Genomic DNA, 15,324 nt, shown 5'->3' on the forward strand with positions numbered 1-15,324 from the left:
GCGGAATGCCAGCCACCAAGTCTCCATTAGTTTAAAAATTGGATCAAAGTTAAACAGCGAAATAATTGATGTTTAACGCATATATTTTAGGTAAGGGATGGGCAAACTATGGCCCGCCGTAAGATTCTATCCGACCCGCGGATAAAATTTTAATTTGCCGGTCCGAGGAAAATTAAAAGAAATATATATTTATATATTATATATCCATCTCCTTTTCTACTTTTTTAAATATTAGTTCTCCTCCCCTTCCTTTTTTTCGAAGGACTGATGATCTTACTTTCTCTATTTTTGTTCTATAAAACATAACTTGACGGAAATAGCAAGCACAGGCAGCTTTCATAAAGTGTTAAAAGCGGATGTTCTTTGTTAGCTATAGCTGCAAATTGGCGCTAACAAGCGTTATCTCTTTCTCGGGGAGCAGACATGTGGGAACCCAATATAGGTAAATTAGACCTCTTAGAAAATACTTAATCTGAACTTAAAACTTAATATGTTTGCTGGACAGCTAGCTAAGAACGACTTGTCTCATTTCCCGATGTTAAATTCAATACCCTCATTAAATGAAGAAAAGCTTAAGAATCATGAAGATGGCTTGAAAAAAACTGCATTTTGAGTTCGAACAAAGATTTTAAGATTTCAGTGACATTCAAACAGGATTGGGTATTTTTACCATGTCTTTCAACGTAAATTGTGAAGCAGTGATGTCAGATTTGCAGCTTGAATTAATTGAGTTGCAATCTAACAATCATCTCAAGCAGTTGTTTCTAAATATACTAAAGTTAGAGTTTTATAAATCTTTATCGAAATTAAGTTTCCCAAATATAATATCTCATACCCAGGAAATCAGTGCTATGTTTGTTTCATCTTATATATGGGAACAAGATTAACTTCATCTTATATAATCATCTTATATCTTAATTATATGGGAACAAGTGTTTTCAAGTATAAACCCTAGAACGAATTATTTCAGAAGTAGACTGACAGATGAGCATTTAACGTCGCTCCTTAGAATCAGTACGTCTCACTTCGAACCTCAATATAAGGAACTTTTAAAAATGAAATTACAGTTTCATTCATCTCATTAACATACTTAAATTGTAATGCTTGTATATAGTTTTAAAATTTGTAGAAAAATTTATCTTGGCCCGCCAAACTCTTTTTTCGATTTTTGGCCCACGACCGAAAATGTTTGCCCATCCCTGCGTTAGATAGACTTTGCCATTGCAGCAACAAGTCATTAGTGAAAGTCATTACAATGTAAAATATGTCAAATTTATTCCGGTACTGGATCCAAATTTGACTTGCTCCAAAAAACCTGATTTGAATTTAGAAGCTGACAATTTTTTCTTGTCTAAAATTGTGGTCAAATGTATGATTTGAAAAATGAACATGTAGCTCAAAATATGATTTTCGGTTGTGTAATTGCTGTAAAAGTTTGGACTAATACAAAGTTTCCAAAAAACAGCTAATTCACGCTTCATAAAATTGGAAGGTAATTTAAATATTGATTAAGAATTAAATCGTTACTGGTAAATGGAGGAAGTTAACGAGGTTGGGAAAAATGAACGTCTGACATCTAAGGAACAATTTTGGGAATTATATTTCCAAAATACTTATTCTTTTAATTAAAATGTTCGATTTGTTGTAAAACATCCATTTCACAAACAGCATCTGAAGCTGTGTTATGCGAAAGTGGTACCAATCTCTTAAGTTGCAAAAATTATAAGTTGCTATAGAACGAAAATTCGAAGTTAATCCCCGATTCGAAAAACAGTATAAAGAATTTATGTATGAATACGAACATATTTAAAATTTCCAATGGTGATCCCTAGCCGTTAAAAGTGTTGGCCGCTACTAAGGCCAGAAGCAGTAGTCACTTCATTGTGTAGGCACCTAATAGGTGGGCAAATGTATGTGAATTTTATTTATGAAATATCACGTTCTTCGTACTTACGCCACTTAAAATTCAATTCAACAATAAAAATCACAAACTATTTAAAAATAGCTTATATTTGAAGTGTCCTACAGACAGTCTAGCGCGCTGGAGATAAAATGTATACCATTCTGTGTAGTTTTGCCCCTGCTCGCTTTTAAGTCGTTGAGTTTGTTAATGAACAATTCATTAAACCTTTACAAAATGTGAAATATAAAATTCGGGATTCAATCTGCCAGTGTTCGGAGGGAAACATTGTTAAAATTGTTCATAACTATGCAGATTATGCAGAATATACAGAAACTATGCAGAACATATAGAAGAAGTATGCAGATTATGCAGAACAAACAGAAGCTATGCAGGACATACAGAAGAACTATGCAGATTCTTCATTATTTAATTTTTTTAAGATAATACAGGGCGATAATATTTGGTGGCAATAAATTGAAAAGTGATTCGCGGTTTAGAGTGGATGGCGCAAAATATCATTTCCAAACTAATAGCCCATTCGGGTTAACGCCGTTTTCGGTTAAAAATGGAAGCTAAATATTTGTCGATAGCTTTCATCCTTTTCATACCTATCCGTATGAATATTTATCCAGATATTTTACTAGTGATGAAATGTTAGGAAAAAACGTTTCAAGATTGAAAAGCTCAATCTTCTCGACATTTTTTCGAATCTACCTGTGAAACATTTTAAATCAAAAATTCGGAGTCTATTTGAGGAATGAATAGGATTTTTGTAATATCAGTTGATGTGTCTAAAGTCTCAAGTACCACACGTTTAGGTTTCGTAAAGACTTCTGTAATTAGCATTCTGTAATTAGAATTTATCTATTTCAAGGCTTTAAATAATTATAATTATTTCAATTTAAATCGCTTAGTAGTTTTTGCAACTAAATTTCTATTTACTCTTATTTTCAACTTGCATTTTGTCATTTTTTTTTTACCTTGTATTTATTATTTGAAATGCCTTATGAATCCCTTGTACTTATTCCTCTTGCATTATTAAGTTCTATCATTTATTATCTTGTGCAGATTCTTAGTTAAGCTAGCCAGACTAGGCAGGTATCCTCACAGTTTCCAAACATGTGATTTCAACTTATTTCTATTATTTACGGTTTAGCTCATTAAGGCTTATCTAATGAAAATATATGCAGTTTTCCGGATATCTGGGTATTTTGCTTGCAAACTTTCTCCTTTTTTTCTTCCTGGGAATCGCGGCCAAGACTCATGCATGTGACACATCCGTCTCAATTACTGTCAGATATCGATTCAATATCCGTCAGAATCAATTTTACTATACATTCGTTTAAGAACTTATGTGTGACTGCTTTTCATCTGTTTTTTTCACATTGCAGCCGCGTTCTTCGGATATGAAGTTACTTGAAAAATTTTCCCCTCTCGTCTTTTGAAGAATAAAATTAATTAAAACGGGGGGGGTAATAGGCGAGCAAATAAAGTAATTTAAAATCATTTTAGGTCTCGAATTTAGACAAAATTCAGAATTTGTTACATCTCTATATTCGGTCCATCATCTCTTTTACCCGTTTAACAGGTGATAAAGGGAAAGAAAACAGACTTGTAAAAGAAACGAATTTTTATTTTTATTTCAAAGGAATCTGGAATACCCAGACATTTTGGAGAAAGAAAATTTCTTCGGGGAATTATAAGAAATATGGAATTGAAAAATATAGAAAACTTCGGAGGAAGTACAAATTTTGGGTTTTAAAAAAAGACCTCGAGTTTTTGTGAGATAAGAAATATACATATGGTATACTTCAAGCATTTGTATTCCTCATAAAAAATAGGAATTTAAAGTTTAGTATAGTAATTTAGACATAAATAATATCTGAAGTAGAAGCTGTAATTAATAACAGTTTTAAAATTTTAAATATTTTCCTAAAGGCTCATTGTTCTTGCATATATATTTTACCATATTCAATCCGTACGAGGTTCAACATAGATATACCAGTTTTCTTCGAATTATCATTTTATCTCATTACTCGTTTGTAAACCACTATTCAATGCCGTTTTCCCACATGGATAATTTGAAAATCATTTGAAAGCAAAACATGTATTAACTAGTAAGCCCTGATACTCAAACGAATCGAATAATGCTTTCATTTAAAACGACCAGCTAACATAATGCCCTGTCCAAAGTAGAAGCTTTGTTTTCAGTAGCCAATGATCTGTCTCGAATAATTTTTTGTTGTATTAATATTCATGTTTGCTCATTGAGCGCACAGAGAGAGCTAAGATTATTTGTCTGTGGAATGAATAATGTACGCCTATGACGTAAGAAATTAGTAAGTTGGAATAACGGGTGATAACTTGACATGCTAACTTCGGCATCATACGAGTATATTTCGAATCCTCTTTAGCACTATATTAGGTCGCCAAGTTCTTGACTACAGGTCGTGCAATGATACATATGAGATGCTGGCTGAGACTGGAATCTAACCTAAAATTCTACTAAACACTATTCTAAAATTCTACTATTCACACTAAAATTCTACTTTCGTTCCTTATGACGTCAACAGCTACAGCCACGCCAATATTCATTGGATCGGAAAACCGCACCATGATGGAGAGCACTACAGCTACAGCCAAGACGATAACCACAGGGATTGGCGACAAAACCGATATCCAGGACGATAACCACATAGGATAAGGCACAAGGACGATGCATATTTGTAGCTGGGTGCCTTCGTTTAAGCTATAGGGACACTCGTGTCCACGTGGGCTGAAGAGAGCTTCCAATTCTTACAATGCTTACATAGTTGTGGCTTCTACACTGGATTAAATATACTCGTAGCACCATGACGCACCAAGAAGATCTAAAGCAAATTGGACGCAAATAGTACATGTAGATTTTGACGGAGAATGCAAAATTTTACATTTTGGTTGCCAATGAATGAACGGTTGTCGCTATAGCGCATCTTATCTGCGCAACTGGCAGGATATTTAAGAAGAGAAATTACGATTCCAGGTCATACATTCTTCACGAATTTCATTCCGTGTGATCTGGTAGACAATAACTATGCCTCGCATACAGGTGCGCGAACGATATGCGCAGATGTCAGAATTTAGAGATGTCGTGTAGTTGGGCTCAAAGAAGTCAGCTGGTCTTATTGGTGAATAGCTCGACATTTGAGCAGGAGCGATGCCACTATTAGGCGATATTGGCAGGAATGGGTGAACCATGGCCGCACACAGCGTCAAGAAGGAAGCGATAGGCATAGAGAGAAGACAGAACATGAAGACCGAACAATCGTCAGAGTGGCACTCACAGCCCTAGATGCATCATTATCATCTACTGTACGTGCAACTAGTGCTTCGGTGACCGCAAGGACCATTCACAGACGTTTCACAGAAAGGGGGCTGAGGTCACGGCGCCCCCTACGTCAAGCACGTTTGCAGTGGTGTCGGGCTCATTCGCACTGGAATGTCACTGACTGGAGTAGAATAGTCTTCAGTGATGAGTCCCGCTTTGAACTAAGCCCCGATTACCAGCGAAGGCGAGTCTAGAGATGTCCCGGACAGCGGTGTGGTACCAACCTGACTTTCTTCCGGCAGACAGGTCGACAACCAGGAGTGATGGTCTGGGGTGCCATTTCATTTCATAGTAAGACCCCTTGGATTGTCATTCGTCGCAACCTTACAGCGCAGCGGTACGTCGACGAAGTTCTAAGGCCCGTTGTGTTGCCCTTCATGTCACGCCACCCTGGGCGGCTTATTTCTCAGCAAGATAATGCCCGCCCCCACACATGTTTCTGATGCTTGCCTTAGTGCTTGCCGAACATTACCTTGGTCAGCTAGGTCGCCGAATTTCTCTCCTATAGCACGTTTGGAGCATTAAGGGCAGGGCCTTCCAACCAGCTCGGAATGTTGACGATCTAATGCGCCAGTTTGACAGAATTTGGCACGATATCCCTCAGGAGGACATCCGCAACCTCTATCAATCGATGCCAAGCCGAATAATTGCTTGCATAAAGGGCCAGTGGTGGACAAACGCATTACTGACGTTTTCCCTTTGTGAAGCTCTATCACTTCAATAAATCATCCAATTTTTCTCAAACTGTAATCATTTGTTTTTCTGAACATGTACATCACTCCTACCGCTTTTCGTCCCATTCGGATAAGTCCTCCTTAGTGCGTCTTTTTTTTTTTTTTTTTTTTGTCTAAGAGTGTACATTTATATTTCTCCTTCTTTTCAGCTCTGCGCAGACGCAAGAGAGAGTGCAAATTTCCAACAATAACCTATACCAAACTCCATTATACTAAAATAAGAGGTAAACAGATAATTAGTTTTTTTCCCTTTTATGAATATCCAATATTTTCTAATACGGCTGATACAGCTCCATAAGTGAGATATTTAACCTGAACATAGTAGCAAACACATTAAAGTAGAATTGAACTTAAAGCAGTGATACTTCCCCCATTCAACAAGATAGCTGTTTGGTTTTTACCCTACACATCATTGTCGCGACCATTTTTTAGGTAATCTCAGTCAAAGCTAATCACAAAGACAGATACTATTAAGAGTATCTCAAATAAAATTTGCCGAAAGGGCGAATAAGACACTCAGTTGAAGATAGCCATACCAACACTTAGATTGAATTTCCTATGATCCTTTTCTTGTGCTCTTTTAATAAGGATACATCTTTATGGCTTTTGTTTACATTTTTGTCTATATCCATTCAGGCTAATATTCGGCAGATCGCAACTATATCATCAATAAATCATCAATTGTATCATCAACTAATATGGCTCTAGTTGAATGTGATATAATCGCAGGCGTGAGTTACAGAAAGGATTATCATACAAACACCTACCATGTAAACAAAAGCTAAAACTTTGAGCATTTGTGACATATATAGAAACGCAATTTATTTGTTATGAACTCTTAAGAGATTTCACGTACTTATGGGCAACTGTATTTATATAGAATAAATTCAATATTCTTGTAATCGATTCAAAATTACGCTCATAAAATATCTACTGCCTGAAAATTAGATAATTCCTATAATTTTATGTATCATAATTTAGACTGTTGACTCAATTAATACTAAAATAAATCCGATTTAAGGGATATATAAATGTCAATAGTTAAAATCTCTGTCAAGGCGTTCCTATTCCGTTTCAAAGACCCTTTTAAAAGTCAGATAATTGTAGGTTAGTCGCATATACTGGATAATGGTTTATAGTTAGATAAATCAATATGTAGTGTTAGAACGATGATCCTTTTTTAAATAAGCAGTAGTGAAGCCTTACAATCGTACCAAAAATGATTTAGTGCGCTTTGTATAATATGTGGTCTGAGAGTTTTTTCTTTTTCTGTTCTTTTTTCTAATCAGTCTATGCTTTTATTGCAGTTGGTCTAATATAAGATCACTGTTTTCTAAATTTAAAGCAATAATATCTAACTGGAATACAAATTTATCGAATTATAAAGGAAATACTGTTATTTTTATACTTTGGATAATGTACCCAGCACACTGTATGTTTGCATATTTTTTAATTATAGCGTTAAATCTGAAATTTAAAATTTTAATAAATTGTTATTAAATGATTTTAGCTTCCTATATGTTATTAAAATCTGGACTCGCATTACAAGAATATTTCTGTTGTAAAAGTGAGGAATAAAATTTAGTTCGAACAGTATTAAAATAGAGAAATATAAGAAAACTCGTTTTAATCCATTGAATTGTGTTTATACATATTAAGTATTGTATATTATGAAATCATATTTATACATATTGCGTACTTTATACTATGAATTCAGGTCTTTTTAAATGCAATGAATGAGTCCCTAACTGTCGAAGTTTTCTAAAACGAAACATAAATTGCCGGTTTTGAACTTGATCATCGAAGATCAGATGAAAGGTACTCAGACCATTTGGAAAATGTCTTTGGATTGTTATTAGGTACAGAAAACGAACTGATTTGAGAGCAACCATTTCATTGATGACCTCCACTCTCAGAGCAATTATTTATTTGCGGAATGATTTAATTTAGCACAGGTTAATACTTAATTTTTCTTCAGATTTTTGCCAGAAAACCTTTTTAGTTTAACCTTTTTTGGTGTTAGGAAGTAGATTAAATTTATTTTCAGTTTGCTTACTAATTAATTACCGGCTTTGGGAATATTGTTACGAACCTCATATATTTTGCGTAATCTAATCATCTAATCGATATTAATTAGAAGCTAAATTTAACAAATATCAACAAAATGCAAATACGCTGACAAAATCTAATTGAAATGTGTAAAAAACTAAGCCTTATTTATTAAGTAAAATATAAAGGGACTAAATTTTAAAATTTTCAAATTTTTCAGGAAGTTCTATAAACTGCTTGTATGAATAAACATTCACGAAGGAGGATTTCTATCTTGGGTAGAGACATCTAGATTCTGAATTCTTATTCTTTACGTAGTAATAAATGTAAGCTTTAAGTGAAACTGAAACTAGTAATTGACTTGTTTGTTTTCAGTCCTATAGCTGGCAAACATTTCAACCATCTAAACTTAAATACCTGCTATGAGTGGGAGAACTAAATCCGTTTATATATCTGTTGACGCTTTCCACCTTCGTTTATCTCATTTATTGCCCAATCAGGTAACATTTAACCTTTAGTGGCGGGATGTGTGATCTTAAAGTAAATAACTCATATTATAATTAACAGCAAATGGTACTAAACATTTTGTCTGTATCTTTAAATACGGTTTATGGTATTTGCAACTTTAGAAAGATATAGTATTTGCACCTTTAGAAAAGAAAAGACGAAAATTATTTAAATTAATTAATTACTTAAATTAAGAATTACAGAACAGTAAAAGAATATTAGCATTTAAATTGTTATAACAAATGTCAGTCAAATCTTACAAAGGACTTTTCTAGTATTTAATTCTTAGAATAAAATATAAAAATTTGTCTTAATGTATTAAAATTAAACGAACAATTACAAAGCATATTTATCGCAAACAAAAATGTGTAATTAAATTAAGCTAAGCATAAGACATTTATGTATTATGCATGCCAGCGGGCGGAACTTAATCTTTCATAAATGAAATATCTTCGGTATAGAAGGAATAGTAGCAGCGAAACTCACAATCCTTTTCATTTCCTTAGAATGAATGAAATATTTTGTTTAACATCAACAGGAAAAGCCAAATGCGATAAGAATGCAATATATAGATTCTGTCCTTTAGATCGCGAATACGAAATGCATTTTGCCAAACTTTAATAAAAAAACTTTCCATCTTTATGAAGATGGGAACTTATTACTCTGGAAGTTTGATAAGTTTTCATGTCTATATGCACTACATACATAAATTTATGAATTTCCATTTTTGGGAGAAATTACTTCTAAATTTCTTACATTATGTCTATACTGATAATTTTTCAGCAGTTTAATGCCTGAAAATTCCAGTTATAATTATATTTTGTTTTAAAAAATTGTTTTGTAATTATATATATTGTTGCATGCGTACAGGTTCGTTATGAATTGAATGCACAAGTCCGATGGAAAAAAAGAACGAAATTTATTATTATCACAACAAATAAAACAAAAATGCTTAAACTTCCTCAAATATTCGTACAGGATTACGATATCTCACAGTAGTTATCTTTTAACTACTCAAACATTCAACAGAACTTCAAAACAGCTAGGGAAAGCTAATCGCGAATTCGCTACAACCAACAAGAACAGTTTTCTAAGCAAACTCTTAAAACAGCAACTAACTACATTGAGAGGTTTTCCTCCTTTTTATAAGCTTTTTAGATATATATTTAATTAAGACACAATAACACGCCGAAAAAATACTCATTCAGAAGTCAAACAACAAAATCAATTTTTTTCAAATAAAAAAAAATAATAATTTTGAAAATATAACGCTGATTTTTGTTGTTTGACTTCTGAATTAGATATTTATTTGTTAAATGTTAAATACACGTGCTCTTGTAGTTTTTTAATTTTCCAGCTTAGCTTTCTTTTAATATTCCTCACGCGTTGCACTGCACGGGGAATAAAGCAATTTAATTTATAATTCTACTAACATTTACTATTTCAATACCAAATCCGTAACAATATATATATATATAGCTTTCGTATAACGATATTTATTTTTGGTAATGCTGCAAAAATATCCTTTATCGTTAGTATGTATATATATAAATACTTACTTAACAATACTTAATTATAATCTCGTGGATAATCACCATGTAGTTTATTTACTTTATTCAGGTGTTTTATTTTTCCTTCTTTTTGCGAAGTAAAGGAAATATTCTAACAGGGAAAAATTTCGAGTATTATATTTCAACTCTTAATTTGCATAATGGATTGTACAATTTATTTAGAAGGGCTTCAAGAGTTACTTTTTTCGTGTCGTCTGTATATCCGTTTCTATGTATCTCGCATAACTCAAAAACTATTAACAGCTGAAAGTTTAAATTTTGCATATGGGACTGCTATAATATCCCGTTGCGCACCTTCCAGTTTTATTGCAATCGGTGGTACCAAGCGTAATTAATTGAAATTCCTTGAAATATAAATAAATTTTCTGTTACTTGCGCAATAGCTGCGAAGTAAGATAATAATAATTTAATCAGTAATATTGATTATATTATCTCCTAATATAAAGTTAGTAAGACGTATCTGAATGAAGTAACCCAGAAATATGAAATTTAATTCCGAAAATAATATTTTTAAAGGAACTTGAATTTAAATCATGAAAAGTAGAAATCCAATTTTTAATATGAAAATTAATAAATCAAGTAATTATCTTCATTGATCGGAAAATGGTTGACTTTTCAAGGGGAACAAAACAACCCCCGTTCAGTTAACAATAATTAATAAATGCGAAAGTGTTTCATCTTTTACTCAAGTAAGAATTATGATGAAAAAAAATTAGCCTATTTCATACTCTAAGTCTGCTAAATAGCTCGTTAGGAGTGAGAATTACTTATTCTTCTTTTCTTCCTCGTTACGCCATGACAACTAGCCAGAAATTAATTAATTTTCATTCACCAGTCAGTATAATATCAAAATTTTAACAGACCCATTTACACTCGCAAAAGAGCTCCGCAAACACTTCCTTCCCACATTCCAAAAATAGCTTTTTAAAGGTTCACCGATTGTAATAATTCAAAGCATCCCTACTGTGACTCCCTACATATCGGATAGCATAGAATACCACTCTCCTTCTGAGTAAGAAAACAGACGCGAACACTTCACCTTCATCCCAATAGAAAGAACATAATTAATTCATATCCTGGTCTTTTTGTATATTATGTACATTTAAATTTTTACATTTCCTTGTACTTTATTTTATATATATTTCAATTTGTCAACTTATATTTCATTAATTTTGCAAAAATTGGATAGTTTATTATGTTTATCACATTTATAACGATTAGAGTTTTAGTTCATAAATATAGCAAAGATTAAATTATATTTGTTATGTTTTATAAAATATTGAATTAACATGTGTGAAAGAGAAGGTGTCGGGGACACTTTAAGTATATGATAAAAAATTTTTACTACTACTTTTTCCAGAAGAGAAATTTTTACACCTACTGAATATGGCTATAATATCTCGAGATTTCTAAAAAAAACATTAACTTAACGGAACTGCTACATACAAAATGAATTCTTTACAGTACTTCACTTTACTTCATCTCACTTTAATCTCACCTAATGAATTAAAAGTCGACTTACAAGTTTGGCCTTAACTAAAATTGTCAGTTTAGCATCATAATCCTTACTTGAGTATAAGACAAAACACCTTCGCATTCATTAATTACTGTTAATTGAACAGGGGTTGGTTTGTTCCCTTTGAAAATTCACCCAATTTCCGATCAATGGCGATAATTACTTGGTTTATTAATTTTCACATTAAAACTTTACATTTCTATTTTTCATGATTTAAATTCAAGTTCCTTTAAAAATATTATTTTCGGGATTAAATTTCATACTTCTGGTTACTTCATTCAGATACGCCCTACTATATATTAGGAGATAATATAATCAATATTACTTTAATAAATAATTTATATATAATTTTATATATACCCACCCTCTTACTCGGCTAAAAGTTCTTATACGGCCTTTATTTTGTGGATCCATGGTCTAGTCACATACTTCCAATTACAGAAGTGTTTTAAATGACGAAATTATTCATGTTTGGGCGATGTCAAATTTTAAAAAATTAATTTTCGACGCATAGCGAAACTTAACCTTTAATACGATGTCTCAGTTCCTATACTTGGATTTGGGAAAGCTTTATACTCGTTATGAAAAATAAATTTATAAGATGCTTGACTCCCGAACAACAAAATTGGACTGGGATATTTAATTTCAAACTGTGTTATTTTCGATGACACTTTCAATTTGCCTTGGAGGATGGCTTATTTAAATTAGAATAAATCGAGGAAATAAATTTAACTGAAGGGCACCCAAAAAAATGCATGTAATTTAGTAGACGCTAGAAGAAATCTGTATGTGTTGTCTACATCAGATACGTCTTTTTCATATTTCATACAATTTAATTTAATTCAATATAGAGATTCAGTTTAATTTTTTAATATTATGGGCATATTACCCTGTTTAATATTAATTTTGCTTTTTTTTCCACTTTAGACTATAAAAGCTCCTCATTTTTTGTATGATTTTTTTTCCATTTTAGACTAACTGACCATTCCATTTTAGACTCTTGTATTTTTTTTTTTTTTTTTTTTTTTTGTATGATTTTTTTTTCCCTCCTCAATTTTGTAAATTTTTCTGCATAAAGTATTATTATAAATTTTCATTTACTTTACTTTTAGTAAATGTATTCATTTCCTTAAATATTTTTACTCGAAGTGTATTTATGTTTGAATTGCAATATTTGCTTCCGATTTACAAACCTTTTTAGCAAATTTGCCTTTTTTTATTGTAAATTTAATAAAATATCTCTATAATATATTGCTTTAAATTTACCTAATGGTTTTTGTGGTTTCTTACGTGTAGGATTATTTTTTCACTTGTTAATTTTGACAGTGTTTTTTGTTTTAGTCATGGTGCAGCAGATTATATCTTGATGATTTATTAAGATTTAATAAAGCTTAAATAAATAAAAAAAATCTGAAAACTTTCAGATTTTATATTACGCCCAAAGGTTCGTTTACGGCGTTACATACACATACAGGGTTCGAGAGCATTTGGGCTAATGTTCCTTTGGGCTAATAATACTTAAAACAGTCTGTCTTTAGAAATTCCGATTGACAGTCTCACGCGCTGGAGATAAAAATGTTTTTCCCCTACAGTGTTGCCATTGCTCGCTTTGAGTGTGTTAACCAAAAATTCGTTAAAGTTTTACAAAATACGAAATACACAATACAATAAATTAAAAATTATGGCTTACAAGTGCCCATATTCGAGTGGAGGATTACGATATTCAAATGTTGATGGCTCTAGGTACCGTTGTTTTTTCACAGTGCGAAAACATGGTTGCATTCATATAAATTCTTCATTATTTAATTTCTTTAAATATAATACAGGCGATAATATTGGATGGCAACAAGTTGAAGCGTGATTCAGACTTTTATAGTGCTTCAACTTTAAATCCCGTTTTGAGACTAATAGCTCCTCTGGGCCAACGGTCCTTTTATTTATTTCATTTTAACGGATTTTGTTTAATAATTTTAATTAATTTTTTGTTTGGCCATCTCATTTCAATTATATCTTTTGAATAAGTTCAACAATTCAAAATCATTTATACTTAATTAAAAATATGACTCTATTGAAAATTGTTCGGCTGCTCCTTGGAAAAAACCAAGGAGTTTTCAACAGTGGTTATATAACTTCCCCATGTTACTACTATGTTATTTTATTAAAATATTTTGCTTTTGCTTCAATTTGATATATATGTGTGTATTTCCTGTTAGAGCGTTAACCCAATTTTTTATTTAATTATTATATGTTGATTAATTCATTAATTTCGTAGCAAAATGCGTACCTCGATAATTTATAATCTTAAATTTATAAATTAAATTCGAAATTTCTAAACTTCTGTTTACATATACACAAACACACACACACACATATATATAAATATATAGGAATATAACAATGTTTTATTACATTCCTTTACACAATTTTATAGCCCTTTCAATCTTGGCGAATAAAATTTATGTTGTTTAGACATCTAATAACAATTCTCTGAAATAATACTGTATGGTGCTATATAGATAAAATCAAGTTAATTAGTCCTAGTTATTCACGGAAGTGCTATGCAAAAACTTACTATTTAATATAAAATAAGATATTCTTATGAAGTGTTGTCCTTATGGTGGATGTCGTATTCTTAAAATATAAGTATGGAAGTTGAAATCTGAAAAAGGCTTACTTTTCAAATTATTTGTGCTTTTAATTGAAAGAACGATACTGATGTTTTGGATAAAAAAAAATCAGAAACCTTTCTTCCTTTTGAGTTCTCAAAACTGGGCTGAATTTGCATTTGGAAATCATCAAGAATGTTAAGATATTTTTCTGAAAAATGTGCTATAAACTTTTTCCGCGACGTTTATCATTTAGAAAAGAGTTCGGGTAAATTTAATGCTCTGCAGGCCATAAATCAGATGCTTGTTTAGGAGAAAAAACATTAAATGAAACTTAGCTCGGCATTACTTCCCAGAACTCACTTTGCAGCTGCAAAAAGATCTCACTGCCTTGCAAATAGAAATGATTCACGTGGAGCACTGAAGTTTCCGTTTGCAAAGACGCAAGTCTTATCAAAGTTATACAATGCTTATGATGTTATTATAACAATAATATCTATACCTAAAAAATTAATGACTGGTGAAAACTAAATATATATATAAATCAACAAAATAAAAGAAATAGAATGTTAATCAATTTTAATTTGTATTGAAATTAAAGTCATTATGGTCAACTGGAACGCTTTAATATTTATTTCTATATTGTGATCCTAAAATGAACAAAAAAATTGAACATTTTTATCTTGCGCTCAGATGTAAAATGTGTGAAATGATGAATGTATGACAGAACATGAAAGTTTTTGACAGATACGCGTAAATATGAAATATTCTTTTATTCTTTTTTCATGCAAATTTTAGTAGAAAATATAAACAAAAAAATAATTTTTACTTTTCTTTCATACAAACTATTACTTGAACAAAAAATTGCAGAAATTAACAACTCAAAAATGAGGCATATACTTTTATAGACTCTCTCTAAGCCTCCATTTTCATGTCTGTGAAAATATAACAGTATTGCAATATCATGGCCTTATCGTGGTAATATCAGTATTCAAGCATGGCCATAGCAATGTGCTAAGGATTTTACTAAGAGTGCTTTCAACTGCTCGCTTTAAGAAAAACACTAAAAAC

General features: G+C 31.7%; 1 protein-coding gene across 1 annotated transcript in view; it reads left to right on the forward strand.

Moving 5' to 3' along the window:
* The window catches only part of LOC118197896 (glutamate receptor ionotropic, kainate 2-like), a 533,731-nt gene that overhangs the window by 221,892 nt on the left and 296,515 nt on the right, over positions 1 to 15,324 (forward strand). The window lies entirely within an intron of this gene.

The sequence above is a fragment of the Stegodyphus dumicola genome, chromosome 2 (assembly GCF_044657685.1).
Source record: "Stegodyphus dumicola isolate Sdum_Otavi_A_Nest chromosome 2, ASM4465768v1".
Taxonomy (NCBI): domain Eukaryota; kingdom Metazoa; phylum Arthropoda; class Arachnida; order Araneae; family Eresidae; genus Stegodyphus; species Stegodyphus dumicola.